At 40.3% G+C, this 23538-nt stretch overlaps 1 protein-coding gene and 1 long non-coding RNA gene across 7 annotated transcripts in view; one reads left to right on the top strand and one right to left on the bottom strand.

The window, feature by feature from the left end:
• CADM1 (cell adhesion molecule 1) overlaps positions 1–23538 on the bottom strand; it is a 358979-nt gene that overhangs the window by 78357 nt on the left and 257084 nt on the right. The window lies entirely within an intron of this gene.
• On the top strand, positions 2312–13613 carry LOC131480226 (uncharacterized). The gene is made up of 3 exons (XR_009245353.1): positions 2312–2496; positions 4295–4414; positions 13524–13613. It is a non-coding gene; the product is annotated as an uncharacterized LOC131480226 (long non-coding RNA).

Genomic DNA, 23538 nt, shown 5'->3' with positions numbered 1-23538 from the left:
ACCTTTTGGGAGAGTCACTTTAAGATTGCTAAATCTGCGTAGAAACTCTTGGGAGAAAGGGAGCTCTCAAAAAATATTAATTTTAAAAATAACTGCAGTCGTCCAAGTTGGACTTTGGAAAAAAACAATCTGAAGACAGAGGCTCCTCATAAAACTAATTGTGTTGGCAAAGCAAGTAGCTTCTTCTCAGTGGATTTGATTCTGTGATGCTCACTTATGGCTAAAGACGAACAAAAGAACAATTTTAGACGGAGCTGCTTCAGTAGCAATTCAAAGCTGGGTGGTACTCCAGCATTTCAAAAAATATGAAGTTTCTCTTAGACAAAATGGAGTTGTGCTGCAGGCCAACTATTGATCATCCACATCAACCACTTTGCTAATGAACTGATGATATGATATTACATTCTCTGGGATATATTAAAGGACTGCTTTGCACAGTGAAAACTGGCTGTAAAAATTTTGCTGTCTGCAAGCATGGGCTTTGGGAGAAAAATCACATTGTACAAGAAATGAGTTGTGTGAACATCAGTTGATAGCTGATGAAGCACAAACACTCACACCATTAACTGTGGTGGTCACGGACCCCAAAGTCAACTGAAGTCTAGGATAATCGAAGCCACCTGTTTTAATATACATATAACCGTCTACGATTCCAAAACTACAAGTTATTCACAATTAAAATAAAAGGTGTCTTGAAATTCAAAACATGTATGAGAAACACAAAAGATACAGACATTAGGTTCTACAATTCCTGTAAAGAATCTGGACTTCTCTCCCACCTCAGGAGAGATTTTAGTAGCTGAAACACTTACTACAACACCGTGGCAGTCTCTGGTGAGCTCCTGTTCTGTTGAAAAACATACTGTTGCCTTTTCCTAATCAAATGAAAAGAAAAATTCAGGCTTTCGAAGCTATGAGATGGCTGATTCTACCACTTAGGGTCATTTCTACTTAACTGGTACTTCTCAATTCCCCCAGGTCATAGGCAGACCTGAGATGTGGATTGTTCACCATACTCGCCATAGCTAGCGATTTCTTTACAGAATTCTTTAAATTGAATTTCCTTAAAGCTGCAACCCTAAGCCTCAAAGGAGATGGCACATGTATGGCCCTTATTTGTAGCATCTTGCGTATAAGTTTAACATCACTTTCCTTTGATAAGAAGTACTATGATTATACTTAGGTCCCTTTTGGCTTCCACTCGCTAAAAGCTGTTTTGGTTTTTTTTCTCTTTCTTTCCTTACATTTGCCTCCAAGGTGTTAAAAGATTAGAACTTACTGTAACATATTTAAAATCAGAAGGCTATAATATGTAACAATAATTACTATACACAGGAAAGAAAAGTGGCTACTAGTCTGCATGCCCAGAGGCAGGAAAAACAAATTATTTTTTTTTGCTAAACAACAGTTATTTTTATTATTAATAATTATTTAATATAAAGAACCCCTCATTGTCTGGAAAGGGCATTATTTTAATCATTGGCGTAATAACTGTAATTTTGCCTTTAAAATATTTCCTATGTGCTAGGCATTGGACTTTATTTTGTTACATACCTAATTTAAACTTCAGAACACTCTTTTATGGTTCAATATCTTACTATCATCCCCATTATACAGAGAGCAAAATCAAGATTAAGATACAACACACGCCGAGTATCTAAGCCTAGGTCTGTTTGATTCTTGATGTGGTCCCATTAACAATTTTACTCTATTAATGAGGTAGTGGAAAGGATATTAAACTTTACAATACTCAAAGCACAGAGGACAACTAACGGAAGACTTTCTACAGTATCCCACTTATATGACTCAAGAATAAAATGAAAGCGACACAGCATATAAAAGAATCTGAAGCCAAACAGCCAATCTATCAGTGATCAGCATGCTCCAACAGGGGACACTGATCAAATTAGCTCTATAACTAGAGCTCAAACACTAGGCCTTTGGTGCTTAGAGAGGAGACGTCTGTTCTGCAGAATGATCCAGATTCAAAGGCAGCTCAACTCCAACTTCAGGCATTTACAGTATCTGCTTCAAGGGCATTCATTAGTATTGACAGTCAATGTGACTGAAATTTGGCTGTAATAGCAATCTCTCCCTACATTTCCTCATTCACTTTTCCCTGCCAACAAGAGCCACTGAAAACCTTCCAAATTTAAAGCTTAGAGTCGACAGGACAGGCAAGTAAGGATATCAGTGGGAACATACCAGATATCGACTCACAGTGAATGTCAGCTTCAACTGATGTTACTGCGGAAACAGAAAATGGGAGAAGGGGAGGGGACAGATGTTTCCTACTCTATTCTACAGAGTGTTGCAAGTGTGTCTAATATTGCCTGTTTCAAGAAGCACCTGTAAATCCATGATAACCATCATGCTGAACAATGCTGCAACATTTGACTCACATCTCCTACCAAGAATACAACCAGCTTTGGGTTATTAAATAAAACAACAATTCCTTGGCTGGAAAATTGGGTTCTGTGACCATGGCCCTTATTGGTGAGTTATTCACTCTATCACTGTCAGTCATAAGGCAGGTGGTGTATTTTTTAACCTCTGAGCTCTAGGGTTGCTGGTTCCAGTTGAGTTTGGGAACAGACCTGCTAAAGGCAGAAAGCTCTGTTAAGTCAGAGGTTGATAAAGGGACAGCATGTGGAGAAAAGTCAGTGGCTCAAGAAGATTTCAATTCTCTACTCGGGCTTGTTAGTTCCCCAGTGCAAAGTCAGTGCCAGCTGGATATGCACAATAACCATTCAAATAGCACCATTATAAAAATAACTTGACTAGTATCTTCAGAGTATGGGCTGCCAATTAATGATCATGAAATTAGAGATAAACTGTAAGGGCATTACCTGTGACTTATTTCCCACTAGTAAGGGGATAGCTAAGAAGAGATGACAAGATCATCAGACTTGGATTAGCAGGAATTTCTGCTGCTGTTCTAAGCTGACTAGTGATGAAATTGGGGAAAATTCTGAAACTCTGAATCTGTTTCTATATTTTAAAATGTATGACTGGTATTTCTCCTACAGGGTTATTATGAGAATCAGTGAGGAAATGCATATGACAGTATTTCTAAGCTCTAAAAATGCTATATAAAGGATTATAATCTGTTCCTCCAGTTTCATCATTAGCCTTATCACCACCAATGCTGGCTCTATCTTTATTACTAGGACCTTCTTATGAGCTTTCAAAACCTGCTGGAATTTTTTTTTCTTTCAATTTCAAAGGTCTAGCTAATATTTCTTCTAAAAAGTTAATTTAAAAAATTTGATCCAGGTCTCTCATGTGGGTGGCAAAGATCCCATACTTGAGCCATCATTGCTGCATTCCAGGGTCTGCTTTGGAGTGAAGATAGAGTCACCAACAGGAACCGGGGTTTGAACGGCAATGCTCTTTAGGTGGAACGTGGACATCTTAACTGCTAGGTTAAATGTCCACTGTTAGCATTCATTTTATTATAAGGCTAAAAGAAGACAGTAAATTAAGTACCTTAATCAGTTGTTAAATTATAGCCTAAAACATGATAAATGCAAGGTGAAAGGCAGATGTAGGCAAAGGATTGAATATCCAAAACTGAGTTCAGTCAATACCACTAACATCAAGACCTATTTTCTGAATTCTTTCTCTTTTTGTATAGCCCTTTGATAAGTTCAGAGAGCAAGGTCCGTTTTCTAAGGGTGTGAAGAGCGACTAGCAATAGATGGGCAATGCAATACACCATCTTCCCTGGGACACATCAACAATCACCAGCTCACATACCTATCAATCTTATAAAGTCATCTTCCCATGTAGTCAAATACTTCTCTCGCTGTCACAATGCTTATTTTCATGTATTTTAAAGACAAGGAGAGAGAGAGGTCTCCCATCTGCTGGTTTAACTCCCAAACGGCTGCAACAAACAGGGCTGGGCCAGATTGAAGCCAGGAACTTAAAACATCACCGGGATCTGTCTAAATGCTAAAATTAAACTATACTGATGAGTTCCTGGATGCCTTTAGAAAGTGTGAGGTCCCTGAAACCTAATGGTGTGCTACCCTGCCATGAGGGGGTGTCATTTTATTCTTTGCATTTGACACAGTTAGAAAAAAATGAGTACTGATGAAATTGTATTAGTAACAATACTTGCTTAATTTGTCAATTACACTCTGACACCAATAGATATTCTTAGGTAAAATATCCTCTTGGGTGTAGGAAACAAAATCAATACATAACTGGAGACTGACATTACTTTGCTATTGACACGAATTACTTATTTTACTAATAGGTCAAACCGATTTGTTACTAATTTATTTAGAAAAGCAAGATAACTGACCATGGATGAGCTCCTCCTCACCGAGCAGGACAGAGCTCAAAGCCACTGGCATTCTCTGGGCAAGTCTGCGCACTGCCCAGCTTTCTTCACTTGTGACCCACAGTGAATTCTACAAGTCTCAGTCTGTCCTTGCTACACTGATTGTTCTGTGATTACTTGTTAACAGGGGTGGTTCCTTTATTTTATCTTGATCTGTGTTCAGTCCTAGCTCTCCCAGTTATTAGCTAGACTTTGGGAAGTTACATGTGCTTTCTAAGCCTCAGGTTTCTTATATGTAAAATAGATATATAAAAATATTTCCCCCCACCGCCAGGTTAGTTTCAGAACCAAAGGGTTCTAATTCAGTAGATAAAAGTCAAATCCACAAGTCTCTAAAGAGTAAGATTGGTTAAAGCAGATTACAAGCAAAATATTATCATATATTTAATATTATTTAAATTATCTTTGGCTCCTGAAGAACAGTCACACTCCCTTACTCAATCCTTTTGCATTTTCAAAAACATGACAACATCAGCACACAGAACAAGTGATCACTGAATGTTTGTTGAATGAAGGTACTGAAAGAAAGGCTGTCAAGACCTTCATAGGCCCTGAACATTTTTATCTTTTGAGATACACAGTCCACAGAACATCAAAGCATACTAAATTATATGCACATCCCTCACTAAATACAATCTTGAATTAAAAATTAAAAGATTTTTATAATTGTGCTTTTGGAGTGATTTCCAATGGTATGTTTTACTGTGGAGTCAGTGATGTTCTTTCTCAGGTCTGAAAGGTCTTCACGGAGCTCTTGAAACAGGCCATAGTCTTGTGCCTACAAGTGTTCTCTGGAGAAAACAGACATGCTTCAGGAAGGCCCAACGACCGCAAGGGAAACACACAAGCTGACCACACAGTGTGATAATCCTCATTGGTCAAAGTGTATAGTGCTCTCTGGGAACAGTGGGTTAGGGGAGATCAACTCAACTGGTGCAGAGCTATGGATTCTAGAGAAGAAATGGAGAAGAAAGATTTGAATGAGGCACCATGGCATATCTAGGACAAGACAAAAAGTATAGTGTGGCGTGCTCAAAGAGGTACAGGTGGAGATGCTTTCTGGGAAAGGTCACTGGGCCAAATATTGAAGGGCATCATATGCCAGGCTGGGGAATTTGCACTTTATCTTGTAATTAATAGGGAGCCATTAAGTGATTTAACTGAGGGAGTGATAGAATCACTTCTGTATTTTAAAAGATAACTTCTATATGGGAGGGGAGATAGGAGGATCAGTTAAGAGACTTATACCACAGAGAACTCAGATAAGGGTTAGGTGAAGGGATGGAAGAGCAGGAGCAGAGCTCAAGTTAACAGCAAAGAGACTGTGGAGAGTCAAGAATACACGGAGGGGCTGGTGTTGCCACACAGCAGATGAGCTTAGCACCTGGGCCACCTGTCAGTTCAGGTCCCAGTCTCTGTTTCATCTGCGAAAGAGCAGAAAATGGCTCAAGAACCTGAATTCCTGCCACTCACAAGACAGACCCCAAAGGAGAGCCTGCATCCTGGGTTCACTGGGTTCAGACTGGCCCAGCCTGGACTGTTGTGGGCATTTCAGGAGTCAACCAGCAGAAGTGAAATTTCTGATTCTGTCTCTCTTTCTCTTTCCTTCCCTCTCTATCTATCTCTACCCCCACCCCACTTCACATAAGTAAATAAATAAATCTTAAAGGAATACTTGCAAGTTAGGCAAATAGGCTTTGGCATCAGTTTGCAACTCAGTAAAGGGAAATTGAATGTTCCCCAGTCACTGCTACTCAAGTCCAGCAATGTTTAGTCATCTTCCCAGAAAATCTCAGTAAAGAACTAATTTGCAAAAGAGACCAGAAAGCAAAGAACACATAACATCTCATGGTTTTCTGTTCACTACCAATACCAAGGCAGGTTTTCTGTGGCTTCCTCTTGCGCCACCAAGTGTAATGAGGAGACCTGCTCCTCCTCATCTTTCTCTTGCTTTGCAGTGAGACTGACCAGCAGCTTTGATGAGCCCGGGAAACTGTTACAAAGCAAAACATCAAACCCAAACCAACTATGTCAGAATCTGTATTTTCACAAGAGAAGCAGACAACGCCTGCGTACATTCAAATCTGAGAAGCTTTTACCTACTGAATGGTAATCTAAGTCATTCCCTTCCTGAAATGCTGTGCTGACACACATGAGATGAACAGCTTAACTGAGAAAGTGCCACAAATATGTGTGTTCTTAGACAACTTGCTTCAAGGAAACTGGAGCATCTCAGAGTCACAGGTAAATGAGGTCTTCAATTCTTGCTACCAAGCGAGGTCAGTTTCCAGGAAGCAACATGCTTGAAAACAGATTTTTAAAACTCCAGGTTTGCATGAGATAAACTGCTGAGGCTCATTCTGTAAGTCAACAGGAATGAAAATCCAGTATTCTTCCTCAAGTGCCACACAACAAACACTGCACAGATGACAAATTTTCTCCCAAAGCAGTTAGCTGACTGTGACCAAAGCAAATAGATTATTCTGCATTTAGCTGCAAAAACAACCACTTCCAGCCAGCACTGTCACACTTAGTGGGGTTTGTCAGTTCACACGCTGTAGTACACTAGTTACATTTTTGCTTATTTGGCTTTACTGTGTGCTTTGTATTCCAGAGTGTTAAGCCAGTGAAGACAAAAAGCAACAAATTGGGAAATAAAGCAAGTGGTCCAAGATGAAATCTGAAAAGAGGCTGCTGAGGCTTATTACAAAAGGAATGAAATTCAACTATATGATTTGAAGGGAAGAAAAACAATAGGGTATGCTACCCCTTACAGCAGGTCTTTTCTCTCTCTAGTAGATAAAATTTGCTGCAAAAAATGTAGGTAATGGCACAGATATTTAAGACAAATAACAAAAGTCTTAAGCTTGAGGCAGAAAAACCATGCCTAAAAACAGCCACGTGGAATGCTCAGGGGAAGAAAAGGTAAACAAGCCATTCACTAGTTCCACAGCCTCCTAATGAGCACCCATAGATCAGCAGGGACCACTGGCTTTGTCTCAGCTGCCAGAGCGGCTGTTTCCTCCTGTCTGGTTGCAGGCTAACGGCAAGCTGCTCACTGGAGGAAATAACACTTACCTTGAAAGCACAGAGCCCACCTAAGGCTAAGAACCACACGTTGGGTAGGGGATAGATTTCCTTCCCATCACTCTGACATTTTATGCAGTGTATTTAGAACTTAAAAAAACTGCATACATTTCATAGTAAGCTTTATTTTGGGATGGAGTGGGGTGTGGAGAGGTAGGTCAGCCAATTGGTCATCACTGTGTTTTAGCCATTTGTTGTTCCTTTCCTTAACACAGGGTGATTGCAATGGGTTTGCACTTCATGCCTCCAATCAATTAGGATCTCACAGGAAAGCTTTCAGAGCATTTTACACCCACAGACGCACCCAGATTCCCTTACTACAATGGCAGAAGAACTCCCAGCAGTTTTCTGCTGGGTTGTGAAAGCACAGTTCCAGAGAGAATAATGTTCTGAATTTTGGTCGTTAGGTCTATGGGCAGGCATACTTGTTACATTTAGAACATGAATTAAGGACTTCATGGAAACACAGTTAAACCTTCATGGTTGTACACGGCCATAATTCCTGTAGAAAAAGCACCAACAACTGAACCTTTATTACCACTACTTTACATGTATAAGATGCCCAAATCAACCCTTACACCATTACATGGCAGTTTTCATTTTTTAAAAAGTTTTTTTTAGGTGGGGGGACCAGCGCAGTAGCCTAGCAGCTAAAGTCCTTGCCTTGAGCACACCAGGATCCCATATGGGCACAGGTTCATATCCTAGCTGCTCCACTTCCCATCCAGCTCCCTGCTTGTGGCCTGGGAAAGCAGTCAAGGACGGCCCAAAGCCTTGGGACCCAGCACTCATGTGGGAGACCTGGAAGAGGCTTCTGGTTCCTGGCTCCTGGCTTGTATCACCTCAGCTCCAGTCATTGCAGCTGCTTGGGGAGTGAATCAGTGGGCAGAAGATCTTCCTCTCTGTCTCTCCTCTTCTGTATATATTCGACTTTTCAATAAAAATACATAAATCTTCTTTAAAAAGTTTATTATTTTAATAAAGAAAACAAAAAAGAAAACCCGTAATTGGCCACTTGCTGTTCTATTCCCTTTTTAGGTTTGTCATATTTTGAGTGACTGCCAGCACCAGGGACTCTTTGTAGCACCGTGTACTTAGGCTATAATAAAAACATGAAATGATTAAAAATACTGAGTATAAATGCAAAAGGGACTATATATTCTGGGCCCCCAAGGAAGGCTGTTTCTTTGTAGAATCAGACAGACTCCATCTAGGTTATTAAATTGTAACACCATTCACTGTCCAGGCTGGAGGCTTCCCAACACGTCAAAAACACTAAATATGTCCATGTATATGACACCCGTAACCTTTTGAATACTGGCTTCTTCTAGCCTTCTAAATCTGGGGATCCCAGGAATCAGTCTATCCACTTCTAGAATGTTTATATGGCAAAACTGAAAAACGTCTGGTGTACATGTAAGGCATGGAGAGTTCCACACAGAAGAGATTATTAGTGTAAGTGGTAGGGCCACTAATAAACATACCAATGAATTGCTGCGTCCTTGAACCCCCGCTCTGTCTGGGAACCATGCGATTTGCATAAGGATCACTTGGAGGCCTTGTCTACTGGGCCTCAACCAGTGTTAGTAACGCATCAAGTACGGAGTGCAGTCCAAGAACGCAAGTTCAGAACGAGTTCTCGATGGATGCCCATGCTGCCTACCTCAAGGACTACACCTAAATGAATCCTTCACCTTCTGTAAAGTATTACCATACGTATTTAATGGTTTAGGAAATTGATGCTTAGAGAGGGGCATCTTCCAACTTACCAGTTTTGTGAACTTGGGCTTGTTATTCAAGTGCTCTAGGCCTCTGTGAGTGTGACCTTGCCCTCTGAGGGTTTTCTCATGTCCAGATCTCTTCTCCATCTCAATGTAGCCCTTACTTCATCCAGATGTTAATCCACGTCCGTTTTTTCCTACTGCCCATTACTAGTCCCATATCAGCTCAGATTTATGATCTGCCAGCACTGTTGTGATTAGATGTCATCCCTGTCTTTCTATTACTCTGATATTGATAGATAAAATTCTGTGGTGATGCATTGCCTGCCCTTTCAAAGGTTACTGCCAGCAGATGCTAGGAATCAATACAGTTCTTATCTGTCACAAACCACAAGAAAAGCATGGTAAACAAGGCTCAATGAAAGCCTGTGCCCAGGTCAAACAGGGAACTGTGAGATGCACTGTGTCACCAGTTTTGTTCCTTGACCTACTCCTGAACCAGGTTTGTCTGATCTGAGCTGTCTCTTTAAGGTCCAAACCATATGCTAATATAGAGAGGGTTATAACCAGGCCCAGGGTCTAATACCATCTCTGCTGAATCTTTTCATGAGCACTGGGGCCAAGAGGCTAATGCAGTACTATTATTAGAACATGCTACTAAGATCAATAAGACATTTAAGTTCTTTGGAGGCAAGCAACTGCTAAACAAACTGAGGAAGGTGTGGTTCACATATACTTTGTTTTCTCTGTCTATGTTCCACACGGGAAGAGTCCCAATTTGGGAGAATATGTAGATAAGAAAATACAGTTATTTGTATTTCTTGGATACTTGTATCTCAATGCAGAAAGAAAAACAAATGGAAACTATAGGTAGAGAGGTGTTTTTTTTTAAATAACATGCAAGCCAACATTCTAATTTAATTTTTCTTCAAGAGCATAGTTGCTTTATCTATAGAACAAAGCAGGGCTAGGGTTTCCATCTACCTGCTAGCAGTCTGCCCCTTGAATGCATAAAATAGTCTAAGTGGAGCTAAAGGAAGCATTCCCCAGCAGATTGTACAGGTAGGCACTCTGTCATCCAAAGATCTCCTGACCTTTTCAGCATCATCACTTCTCATTCCCACTCCTGGCATGAAGCCTTCCCAGCTCATTCTACGTTGGTTCCTGGCATCCATTTGTTCAGTCCTGTCCCAAGTTCTGACACCTTAGACACTTACTCTGTGTCTCCGTCACCTGCTCCATCTCCAGGATAAAGGCGCTTCTTCACTCCCTTGCTTTCATGGCAGCGGCTGGACTCTCTGGCTGAACCCTAGAACATCCAGCTTCTTAACAACACATGACCACAGAATCAGCCTGGCATGCAGACGTCAGCACTCCAGAGGCTGTTCTCTTCCCCGAATTTCTAACTAAACATAATCTATCATACGACCCCTACTGCCCCGGTGGGCCTCCACCTTTGTCTGATGGCCTGAGCGGCCTAGACTTAGTCAAACTTTTCACAGTAATGACCTTAGGTCAAATGGCCACGTAAGTGACAGAGGTGGCGGCCGTGTTTGTTTACCATGTTGTAATGAGCTTTCATGAGACCATCAGTATCCTTTAGGACTCAGCAGTGTTGTTCACTCTCTGCTATACATACCAAACACTTTTTAGTGTGTGAGATGTAAAAGCAATGTGAAAGAGCTATGAGGTGGGTTAAATGTCAGGGGGGTATACTTTTCATGAACACATGGTTTTCTCATATACTTTAAAAGCATCAAAGATGTTATTTGGAAAACATCCTAAGAAATGTTGCACAAAAATCAGCTAATATGATATTATTAATGCTCCAAAGAAGAGGTGAGCTGTCTTTCCTGAGCTCTAGTAAGAGTCACATTTTAATCCAAATATTTGTTATTCAACCTGTGCATTGAGAGGCCTAGTACCTCCACACAATTAAAAAATTAACATTCCTCTCAAAAATAAACAATTGTTTCATTCTGAAAATCACACATTCTCATTGTAGAAAAAGTAAAATGAAAAAGTAATAAAGTAAATTTGACAAGCCCACAGCTGTGAGATGATTATTTCTAATATTTTACTGTATTCCTTTTCCTTTCCATGTTTGTATGCTTATGTATGTAAATGTATGCATATACGTATTTCATATTTTAAATGACTGTATTATAGTCTCTCACACGGGTATACCAGAAGTCAATTGCCAGTCTCTTGTTGGTATGTATTCAGATTGTTTGTTAGGTAGCTTTTTTTCCCCTAAAAATACAGTAAAATCGGTTTGTATAAATATTTATTCCGGTTTCAGCATGTCTAGATGTCACCTTTTTAACATCAAATTTTCATTTACTCCAAGAACATACTTTGTAATTTCAGTTTTTCTTTAAAAAAAAAAAAAAAGCCTCATCAGCTTATAATTCATTACAATTTTTTTGGCAGCTACATAAAGCTGAAAATAATGATCTCATCACAAAATGATATAAGGACCCCTTAACTCCATAATGAACTCTGTAGCACCACCAAGAACCTGAAGCACACACACACACACACACACCCCTTAAACACTTCTTTCTTTTTAAAGCACATATTCTTATGGCATTTAGAATCTAAGAGGATGACACCAACTTGAAAATTTAATTCCTAAGTACCTCCTTCCATAGAAAACACTGAATATGCTTTAACTGAAGATTAAACACTAGGCTTGCTCATGGCACAAAAGACATTCAGAGACCACGCTGGATTAGATGCTTCTACTGCACGCTCCCGTAAGTATCACATTCATCCTATTTCAACACTTGTTCAAGTCTCTACATGTTTCACCAGACTGTGATCATAATAAAACACAAGCAAAGGCCAAATATTTCTGCCAAACCAAAATTCTAGCAAGCTCTGCAAAGTAAGGGCGTGGTCTTCTCCACCATTTTCACAGGTCCTGTGATGTCTGGTAAGACAGATTTGCTGAATTCATAAAGTAATGAATGAATAAACACTGAGTAAGAGGGCTAGTTGTAGGATTCTTTCCTTTTTTATAAGATTTTGTTTGTTTGTTTGGAGAGCAGTTAGAGAGGAAGAAACAGATCTTCCATCTGCTTGCCCAGGCTAAAGCCAGGGGTTTCTTCCAGGTCTCCTACATGGGTACAAGGGATAATTACTTGAGTCATGCTCCTGTTTTCCCAGGCACATTATCATGGAGCTGAATATGAACTGAAACAGGCTTCAATCTAGCACTTAAATGGGACACCAGTATTGCACATGGCAGCTTAAGCCGCTATGCCACAGCACCAGCGCCTAATTTTAGGATCCCTTTACCTAAGCTTTACTGTACTCTCTAGACATTATGGCACATTGTGGCTCTAAGGCAAGAAATCCAGGAAGGTGATGAGCCACTGCTGTCACAGGCTACACTGACATCAGTCTCTTATTCCTGGTGATGTTAATCTCAATCACTCAGGTGATAAAATGTCAAGATTCTGCCCTGGAACATTCCTACTATCTCCTGTGCAGATTCTGTTACCCAGGTGTGCAGTCAGTGAAGCCCAGCCCAGGCTCCCAGGCACAGGGCTTTGTCAGGTAGAAGTATCAAGGACATCACAGATAATGCAAATATGTCAAAATCACCAGAGAAATGAATGAATACTCTGCAGGAGGTACTTGGAGACTATGCCACTAGCTTGTTTCTTACTTTCACTCAATTTTAGCCTTCACTAGTGGATCTTGCCTGTAGCAATTAATATCACTGAACTCAAGTGGCAATTTTATTTCTCTCATCCCTTTAATTGAAATTTTTCTTTTAAGGAACAGCTTTCTCTCACTTATTTATTCGGTAATTTCTTGATATCAATGCGGACTCATGGACATTTATTTTGCTCTTTGGTTTATAATCCAGTCTTACTATTATTAATATCATTGTTCCACCTGTGTCCTTTGGGAGCCATTTCTGTTACATATTCAGCATAAAATAATTACAGAGAACTAAATAATCAAGAAACAAGGTAAAAGATAATGAAAAAGAGAGAAGAGAAAATGAGTCAGTTGAACATTTTAGAAACAGACTGCAGGAAGAGATGGAGAGAGGAATAGTACATTATTTCATAATAAGAGCAACGGCAGAAGAGCTGAGAATCTGCAGTAGAACCAGGCCTATCTATATCTTTCCTAATTCCGGTGTGACAGTTTATGTTCTGATAAGGCAGCTGGGTAGGGAGGACACTGCAGTAAGACGAGGAAGATGAGATAGAGTCAAATTCTAACGGACTTGGAATCTCGGCTGACTGCTGCCTCCACCCCATATGTTTAAATACTACTCAATTAGGATCAACATTCATTTTTTATTAATGCTCTTCTGAGACAATGGCTCTTTTATCTTTCAGCTACATTAAGACCAAGGACATTCTCACAGAAGATCTGAAGGAGGAGACCCTGATGAATTGGGAGTTTAAAATACAAATGGAACTTCCTTTGTCAGTCTTGACTTGTCTTATTAACATCTGAAGGTTGATTTACAGCAGATTACCAGGCAGGAGAGGACTGTTTGTCCAATCGCTTTACTTTACACACACAATTAGAAAAAACAAACATTCAAAAATGTTTCCTTTTTATGGGCTAATGGATGGCACATTCAATTTTAAATAGTCACTTCCATCTTTGTCACCTATTGTGGTCACCAAGGACAGATGTACCCTATCTCAAGACCACAGAAAAATATTCTCTTCTAAATGAAGGTTTTGGAGACTCAGTTTATCCACAAACACAATGAAAGAAAGCTCCTATGCAAGAATATTTGTGGTGGGCCCAGTGCTGCAGCTTAGTGGCTAAATCCTTGCCATGCATGCACCAGGATTCCATATGTCAGCCGGTTCGAGTCCTAGCTGCTCCACTTCCTACTCAGCTCCCTGCTTGTGGCCTGGGAAAGCAGTGGAGCACAGCCCAAATCCTTGGGACCCAGAACACACAGGGCAGACCCGGAAGAAGCTCTTGGCTCCTTGCTTTGTATTGGCTCAGTTCTGGCCATTGTGGCCATTTGGGGAGTGAACCAGCAGATGGAAGATCTTCCTCTCTGTCTCTCTTCTCTGTAAATCTGACTTCTCAATAAAAAAATGAATAAACCTTTAGAAAAGAAGAATAACACTTATGGCAATGATGTGAGCTCTGATCATGCAATCAGATGAACTGAGGTGCAAATCCTCTTTCAACCCGTGTAAGCTTGGTGACTTTATATAAGTTATATAATCAGAGCCTCCATTTTGTCACCTGTTGAAAAGGAAATGTTAAGAACCAGAAGGCTGAAGTGAGGATTGGATTATTGATGGGTTTTCTGTTCTCATGTCTGCACTTAAAAATGAAGACAAGCTGGAACAGGGGAGAGATAAACAAGATGGTCACTGGCTTGACCCCAGTTACTACACAGCAGTGTCATGGAGGTTAAGTGTGTGCTGGTTTCTTTCCCCACCTTTGGAAGGACATGCACACCTGGAAACCATTGATGGGTGACAGAAGTCAGTTGCATTAAGAACAACTGAAGTATTCATCGGACTACGTTTGTTCTTGAAATAAAGTAGGCCAGGCTGCCTCTCCCCTTCTACCTCTCCTGCCCTATTCCTACATAACAAAGTAACAGTGTTCTACCTGATTAAAAAACGAAGAAATCCTAACATTCTCTTTCTAGAAATTAAATAATAACACCAAAATTTCCTCTTATGCAGATGAAAAGTGATTCTTAACAGTGACAGGGAAGGAACCTGTGTGTTTGTTCATGGCTGTTCCCTGCACCTAGAGTACTATCAGACTCTTTCCCCAGTCTCTAGCTTCTCACTACAGAGCAGCACAAGTCAAATCGGGCACCCTGTCGCATTCTTGCACTGTATTTCCTTTACGCTCTTTTCATCACCTGGCCAACTGGCCCTGTTTTTGTCCACAGGAAAATGTATTTCTTACGTTCCCACCTGCTCCTGGGCTGCACTGGCACTAAATCATAGAAAGGGTTCTTGTTTCTACACTAGACTGCCCATGTGTGTTTAAAGTAAAACCCCTACGCCTACAAACGCAGGTCATTTCACCAACAAGTATTTGGGACTAACAGTTCATTGAGTTAAACAAAAACAATGACCTATACTTGGGAAGCATTAACAAATGCACAGCGTTGTACGCATTTTGGTTTAAAACATGTGTCTACAGATTCATTTGCCAATCTTTTGGCATGAATTCCACTTCTCTTCTTCGAGATCACTTGTGATGTGGTGAAAATGACTTTTGCCAAGAATATAACTCAACTAGATCCCCAAATGGGTCACATCAGCAGGAAACGTGTTAAAAATGCTCCCCTTCCTTATCTACTAAATTAGTACCTGTAGGAGTGGGGGCCAGCGATCTGTTTTAGCAAGCCTTTCAAGTGATTCTGAGACCTCCTGAAGTGAGAGAACCATCTGCAGAGCTATGCAGATGTGGAAGGACAACCTTCCCCAGCCAGTATCTGGTGTGCCTTCGGGCAGTACACAGAGGGACTGAACCAAATTAGTTATTCCATGGAGTTGGTTGGTGGGATTAAAAAGGAAATAGGGCTGCTGTTGTGGCATAGTGGGAAAAGCAGCTGCCTGCAACATCAGTATCTTACAGTTTGAGTCATGACTGCTCTATTTTCCATCCAGTCCCTGCTAATATGACAGGGAAAACAGCCGAGGATAGCCCAAGTACTTGGGTACCTGCCTTATACCTCTCCTACACGGGGATGTAGGAGACCCAAATTAACTACTGCCTCCTAGCTTTGAACCAGCTTCAGCCGTTGAGGTCATTTGGGGAGTATACATACAGAAGGAAGATTTTTCTCTGTCTTTCTCTCCCCCTCTTGTAATGCTGGTTTTCAAATAAATAAAAAAATTTCTTTTAAAAAAATACAGGAAATATTAGTCAGCTATGTCTTAATATTAGACACTGTTCTTTAAAGTGACTTTGATGAATGCAGCTCATAGCAGTGAGATGCAATATTTCTGAACCATAAACTAACATTTACAATTCCTAATTTTTGTACACTCGTATGACTTTTATTCAGCTGGGCTCTCTGGGCAAGACTCGTGTAGAACTCTGCCTATGAGCTACCTGAACATTCTGTTAGCAGGTTTCAAGTAATGAAATCCAGACAGGGTGGCAGGCTCACATGCCCTCAGTCACATCCGGGGACTCTCCCCAGGAGACAAATCATCATGCGCACGAGGTGTTCTCTTCCACATTTACCAGCCTAGCGCTTGCTCTACACCAACCAATGAATCGCACTTTCTTCTCCTAGTTAATTTATAACTAAATGAGCATAAGCATTGCCTGAGTTCTTTTATCATTCATAACTTTGTTCTGTCAGTAATATCTGTCATTCTTTACAGCTCAGTAAGCTCTTTGAAGCCTGAGATATCTATATTTCTAAATGGAATCTGAGATAAATTTTGATAAATATGCATTCTGTATCTTAATAAAAAAGGGATTTTCCCCCTTAACTACCTTCATATAGAAATGTTTTAAAAGTTCTGAAGCCTGTCTTTGCACTAGATGAAAATTCAATGTCAAAATCATATTAAAACTATACACAACTGTAGGAAATTGTTTTAACCGTGATGTGATAAATAATAAATCAGGATACAAGTTGCTCTCCAATTATGGGTTTTCTTTATTCTTTAAGCTTCTTGTCTGTTCCACATCAGTGGATCGACAGCCCTTTAGTTAAACAATTATGCACAGAGGCAATCTTGTTAGGACTTGATAAGACACTGTCACTAGCTTTGTCCCTGCCACGCAAAGACACTACAAGAGCACGTAGCGTGTACTATGCTGCTACTCACTGAGGCAATGTGCCCAAACATGAAAGTTCAAAGCAAAGTTGTGCTGGATTGAAAACACACGTGAGTGCTTGCGGGCAAACGGAAGAGACAGAATCCAAACATGACTTTTTTTGGTAGGCAACTCTTCATCATTATAGCTCACACTGACTTTCAGCTCCTCTGCCTGGTTAGTGCACCCTGCCCCCTTTGGGATGCTAATGTATTTCGGGTGCTGAGGCTTTTCCTAAAAAACAAGAGCTTCATTTTTAGTAGCATATTCTCAGATGAGGCCAGCCAGTATGCTATCTCCTTGAGGGATATTTACTTACATATTCAGTTCAAATTTACAGTGCCTGGCTTGCGAATGAAATGCCACTTAGGAAGAGAATGCCATACCATTGTGGAAGATAAATCAAACAAGCACTTCTTATTTTAGCACACGCTGGAAATCACACATTTCTAAAGCGGTATGTAGGTTATCTGCACAACAGAAACACATTCCACCTCATTCGGTGCATTTCCCTGGCTACTACACAAACTAACTAAAATTGCTTTCTTAGACAAAAGTCTCCTTTGTGAAGAAACCAGTTAACCCCTTAGGTGCCTTGAAAGAATATGATGATCCTAAGGCAATGTATGGTGGTTCACTGAACTCTCTGAAGACACTGAAAAGAAGCTGTAAGAACAGCCCCTTGGAGGTCAGAATCGCAGTTGTGACATGGCCACTGGGCTGAATCCAGATCTCACAAGGACATACAGAGGTCAACAAGGGCCATCCTGCTTACCAAAAGGATTCTTTACTTGCAAGAACACAAAGCAAACTCAGAAGTGGGGATTTCACACAGCTTCGATCTTCTGCTAACAAGGACACAAAATCATCTTCTGTTAAGTCTGCCAATCACTGTGGTTGAAGGAGTATTGGATGGTTTACATGGCACCATTCTTGCAGCTGACACCACTCCTCCCCATCCCAAACCCCCCACCACCCATCGCCCTCATGCTGGGGAGGCAGCTGGCTTGGGGGGTAAGGAACTGGTACCCAAATTTATTAACTATAGATAATCATTAATCATTCGGAGCCATTGTATGCCCTCAGAATCCACTCTTGATGTTTACATTTCAGTTCCTCTGACCTGCCTAGCCACTTCACTAAAATTACCTACAACTCAGGGACAGGTAGTCTAGGCTGAGAGGTGGAAAGGTTGCTGGAAAACACCAGAGGCTTGTTCTTAGACTACTGTCTTCCCAGGAGGAGAAACAGAGATTCTTTCCACCATTACCAAGTCAGTCTCCAACCCACCCTGGAGCTCTGTCCTTAATAAGTCATTAAGTTACCTCTACATGCTAGGACAGGGCCACAAAAGACCTCAGGCTCTGTGTTCAGTGAAATGAAAGCCCCAGGTCCTGGTAGAGGAAGGAGCCCTGGTCCCCAGCTCAGTGTTCTCGAAGCACTATTGAGGGTAACCGGAGCAGGGCCCAGCACTGCCTCCATTTATTGTCTGCAGATTTTTTTCTTTGCTTTCTTGATGAAACTGTCAATCTTCATAATGGTGTTAGCAATCACAGGGATGTGCTGTGAAGTGGCTTTAAAGGCATCTGATAAAGAGAAAACCTGTGCTCTCCTGTTCCTGAGCCCCTCTTTAGAGTCAGTTACCAGTGATAAGGTTGGGCATTCTGACTTGTACAGAGTATAAGGAATTTGACTTGGCTAGTCAAACTGCCACCACCTCGACAGAACAAGTTGAGCTGCAGAGCGGTGATCTTTGCAGTTCTCTGTGCAGGTAGAACTTGACATCCTCACACTGCCTCGTTCTGGTTGGCTTCACCGACCAGCAGGAGGTAGAAATGTTGGGGGGCGGATAGGGCCTGGTGTGGGTTATTTTATTTATTTACTATTTATACAATCCCGTAGCTCAAAGTATTCTCTCCACCTTAGCATGTGGTTTCAAGACTGGGTGCCCAAGAATAATTATCCCTATACATGAGTGTGACCCTGTGCAACTTCTGCACCCTGGTTTAGGTACTACCTACATGCTGGTATTCAAGTACATGATGAACTGACCCAGGGACTCCTAAGTGTTCTCATGAAACCCGACAAGGCAGCATGGAGACTCCAAGTGGCGGTAACTCTCCACATTCCCCCAAACTGCCATCTGAAAGAAGCCACAGAGAGAACCTGCTGCTTCTTCACAGAGCAGTTCTACACCAGCAGCTTACCCAAGCCAAGTGGGCAAATAATCAAAGTGCAGCACGCTTCAACGCTCTCTTTGTAGGCCCTCCATTTCCGCTATTCAGGTCTCCTAAATTGCAAACCATTCAAGGGCAAAGTAAGGTTTATGTTCCCAATTAGTTATTCTTGAAAACCAGGAGCTGTACTACACATTAAAAAAGGAAAACTGCTTAGTACATACTCTGTGGGGGCCTCTGAAGGGCAGGTGATTCCACATACCATATGTGATTTGATATTTAAAGGCAACAAGGGGAGAGGAGGCCGGGGCTGCAGCCTCAACTCTGATTCCACATCTCAGAAGCCAGGAAACTCAAATTCAGAATTACCAAGTAGTGGGAGATTTCCAATGGAATAATACCTATCGAGTCATCTGTCATTAGACTGGTATGCTTCCCTCTGTGACCTGGAAGAATCTTTAGCCATGCCCATTTGTACACATTTGGACTGGTGTACCGACAAGGAACATTGATTTGATGAGGCTTTTAAGGAACAACTTCTCTACTCCAATGTCTTGGAAAGAAACTTGACTGCACCAAAATAGGTCATTTGTCAAGCAGTTATTTGCTGTATTTTTCCTCCTGGAAATTATGCCTTCTGCGAGGAAGGTTTAGGCGATGAAGAGGATTTGTGTAAAAGTGTGTAGTCGTCAACTCCCACTATTTCCTTCTCCTCAAATACATCCCAAAAGGGACATGCATTTAAGTAGCACAGCAGGCCAGTATGACCAAAATGACAGCACTCTTTCCAATTTATACTTCTAAAAGAGAATAAGCAGACACACAATAACAAGAGCCTTTAGTCTAGATTTCATATCAGACACTTTGATGAATAGTAGCCTAAAGGGCAACATATTTATAAGTTTTAAGTCTCTCCTGCAACACACACTGTCCTGATTTATCCCTATGATAAAGGCAGTTCTGAGACCTACTTTACCATATTTATTATTTTACAGAAGGGGAAAAATGTTGATTCAGCCCTCAATCTGCCACTATTGGAGTTATAAATGTTGGTAAGAGACCAATGCTGATGCCTATAAATATTAATCTCTTTGCCATAAGTTCTGGGAGCCCCCTCCCCCTTTCTTTCAAAACATTTTGCCCTTATTTGTGCTGCATCTACAGGATTTGCTTTATTGGTTAAAACCTTAAAAGGAATGGAAAGGGTAGCCTCTTTGAAGCCCATTACAGACTGGGTAGCTGTTGGGCCAGCAAAGCTGGATTCAATGTTTATTAAAAAGAAAGCTTTATAGGTGAATGTCAATAACTCTTCTGCCAACTGATAAACAGGCATTCTTATCTGACTGTATATTCTCATTAGAAATTTTGGTATGGAATACTCTAAGATTATTAAACATATTTACTTAAAACATCCTCTTGACTTTGACCTCTGAATTTTAAAAAAATCTTTTTTTTCCTAAAATGTAGTTCACCTGGTTGACGACATAGTTAATAAATCATATTTGGGATACACCTCAAGTCAGTGCTTACTTCAGCTAACTGTGAACCACTGGGAGTTTACTCATTAGCAGGTATGAAAAACATCTGAACACAACCACCAGATTGTGTTTGTCTACAGTGTCAAAGTGAACTGTTCATTAGCATTTGTGAGAAACGATCAAGTCACCAAAGGGTATTAAGCCAGCCTGGATGAGGGATAAGGGCTAAGGGACTGATGTGTTAATTCACTCTCACAGATTAAATACTATACACAGGCTCTTTAGACAGCTTCTTCTTTATTAAGCTACAAAGGCATGCCCTCCCAGGAAGTAAATGGTCAAGATGTACTCATACTTCCATCGTCTCGCCAAACTAATTAAAGTTGTGCATCTAACACTTTAGGTGGGGTACAGTCAACTTCTACTCTTTATCACCCACTACAGGTGATCACGAGTTACAACCTTTTCTATTCCAAGAAGAACTGAAGTAGAGGCTTCTTGGGGAGTAGACACTCTCAAGAGAGAAGCTATAAGGATTTTCAAAAGTTTCTCTGGTGCCATCTTTGGCTAAATTTGAAAAATGCTTGCTATAAACACTATATGCTCTGGTTGGATTGGCTGCCAAAGATCCACTGAGATGTGGCAGTCCATGTGGATATGCATCTTTAATTAGTCTCAATAGATTCTGTATGTATTCAACATTAATCTATACCACCTGTCCCAGGCTAAAAGCATGAAAATGATTCTTCCTAAGCACTCTTACACAGACAATTACAATGTTGCTTCTTCCAATAAATTCTGAAGGCTCTATGAAAGGTTTTAAATGTTAGTTTAACATCTCTTTATGGATCATTGTAGATTGGTTTTTCTAGGAACTTGCAAAAGCACTACTGTCCTATGATTTTGTTAAGGGCAAAAGAAAACAGTGCACAGATACATTATTAACATCCAGACCGGAGACACAGGCAGGAGGCCCACACCTGCATTTTAATTGTAACCAATGCATTTCTCATTTCTGTTAAGCCTTCTGGCCAAAGGATTATATTCAGCTGTTATACTTCTCCCAGCTTTGCATACCAGCTCAAAACATCAGTTAAGCGTCTACTGTATTTTGAGTTTATTCATTATGATGAACACATTTTCTTTCTTTTTCATGGGACTTACTATTAAATAGATGACTTGGTTTTAGATATGTCCAGGTTAATAAGAAATAACTGTTGCCTATAGTTTAAAGTGAAAGAAAAAAACAAAACCCTAATTAACTCTAAAATCACTTAAGGTGATTTTATATGTTGGTTATAGATAGATCATTATGAGTTTAACCTCAGCAAACAATAAATCTTCCAGCTATCCAGTATCCTGTGATTTTAGGTTTCCAGTAGGCTCTAACACTAGCAATTTGAAAGGGACACACTTCTTCATGATATCCGTGTTTTTCAAAACATTGAGACTCACAGTAAAAATATTTCTATGACTAAGCTCCATCTATTTCAATCTAGTTTTATTTCCTGGAGGAAGAAAGCAACATCACAGGGTCCTGACGATGGAAAGGTGGGCAAAGCAGCTTTCTCTGCGTTGGTAAGCTGATCAGAGGTTTTCAGTATTGGATGGATAGGGTCAATATTGGGCCAGAAAGGTAAACTGACAACTACAGGAGGTTTGTGTTCTTGAAAGCCACCCACCTGCTCCTCATGAAAACAACACAGGTATTTTAACAAGATACCAAAAGTTCATTTCTGACACAAAGACTGTCTTTCTCAATGACAAGTCTCCTACTTCGAGTTGAGAAACACTGTCCCTCCCGACAATCTCAAAGGCTGCCTCTTCACTAGCTATCAGAACACACTCGTACACATCAACACAAAAGCAGGAAGCAAAATGCAACTTCGCTGAACCACAACTAATAGGCCTGAAGCGTTGTTGCATTTCCACCACAGTGGTGGCTTATCATTTTGCTATCACATTCAATTGAGAAACATTTCTTAAATGCTCCTTATTAACTGAACACGTTATTCAATTCTGTGCTAAATTTTGAAATAGCTCTTTTAACTACAAATGAGAAACAAGAAGTCATACCGGATATCAGTTTGATAATTAAAGTGAATGCACTAATGTTTCAAAGACAGAGAGGAAAATGAAACTCACTGGTCTTTGCTATTACCAGAAGCATCATGATTTTTATCACATATTTAACCAAAGAACTAGGCACCTTAAATGCCAGTTACAAAAATAAATTGTGTTTGATTTTTAATTAAGTCTTTATCTTTGTGGTAAAAAAAAAAATTAGGCCTGGGGGTTTAGATTGTCATGTTACACAAAAGTAAATGGTAAATGCCTTTCTACATGCAAAGCCATTAGATATAATTATGCAGTGGGTAAAGCGTGTACCACAGTATAAATGTCATTTGGTTTTACAGTTATAAACTCATCAACATTTATCAAAAACATTGCCTGAAGAAAGAATGAAATGGCTATAGCTCAAGACAAATTCAATGCCATCTTTGAAAATACATGACAAAGAGTGTCACAGTAAATACACACTGATATATTAAAACAGTCGTCAATATAACCATTTTAAAGAAATTATGTTCATTCCAGCAAAGTCCTCCAACAACAATATATTGTGGCAGGCTTTCAAATCCTATGAAAGTGATTTTTTTAAATGAGAAAACTAGGGATGAATTTTGAATTTTTTGCACTAAAATAAGCTTCCCTTTTAATTCAATTTCTATGAACTTTTTCAAGTTCCCTTCCATTTTCCTCCCTGAAAACCATATCCTTTCCCTATGCTTTTAAACATTGACGTAAGGTGGCATAATCCCAGCCAACTTCTGAAGGGAAAGGAGCATGTGAATTCATCTAGATGAGCTTTAGGGTTTGATTTCAATTGCTTATTCAACCACAAATCTTGGTGCTTC

The sequence above is a fragment of the Ochotona princeps genome, chromosome 4 (assembly GCF_030435755.1).
Source record: "Ochotona princeps isolate mOchPri1 chromosome 4, mOchPri1.hap1, whole genome shotgun sequence".
In the NCBI taxonomy this organism is placed as follows: domain Eukaryota; kingdom Metazoa; phylum Chordata; class Mammalia; order Lagomorpha; family Ochotonidae; genus Ochotona; species Ochotona princeps.
Note: the sequence above shows the minus strand (reverse complement) of the source record. Positions and strands in the feature narration are given on the sequence as shown.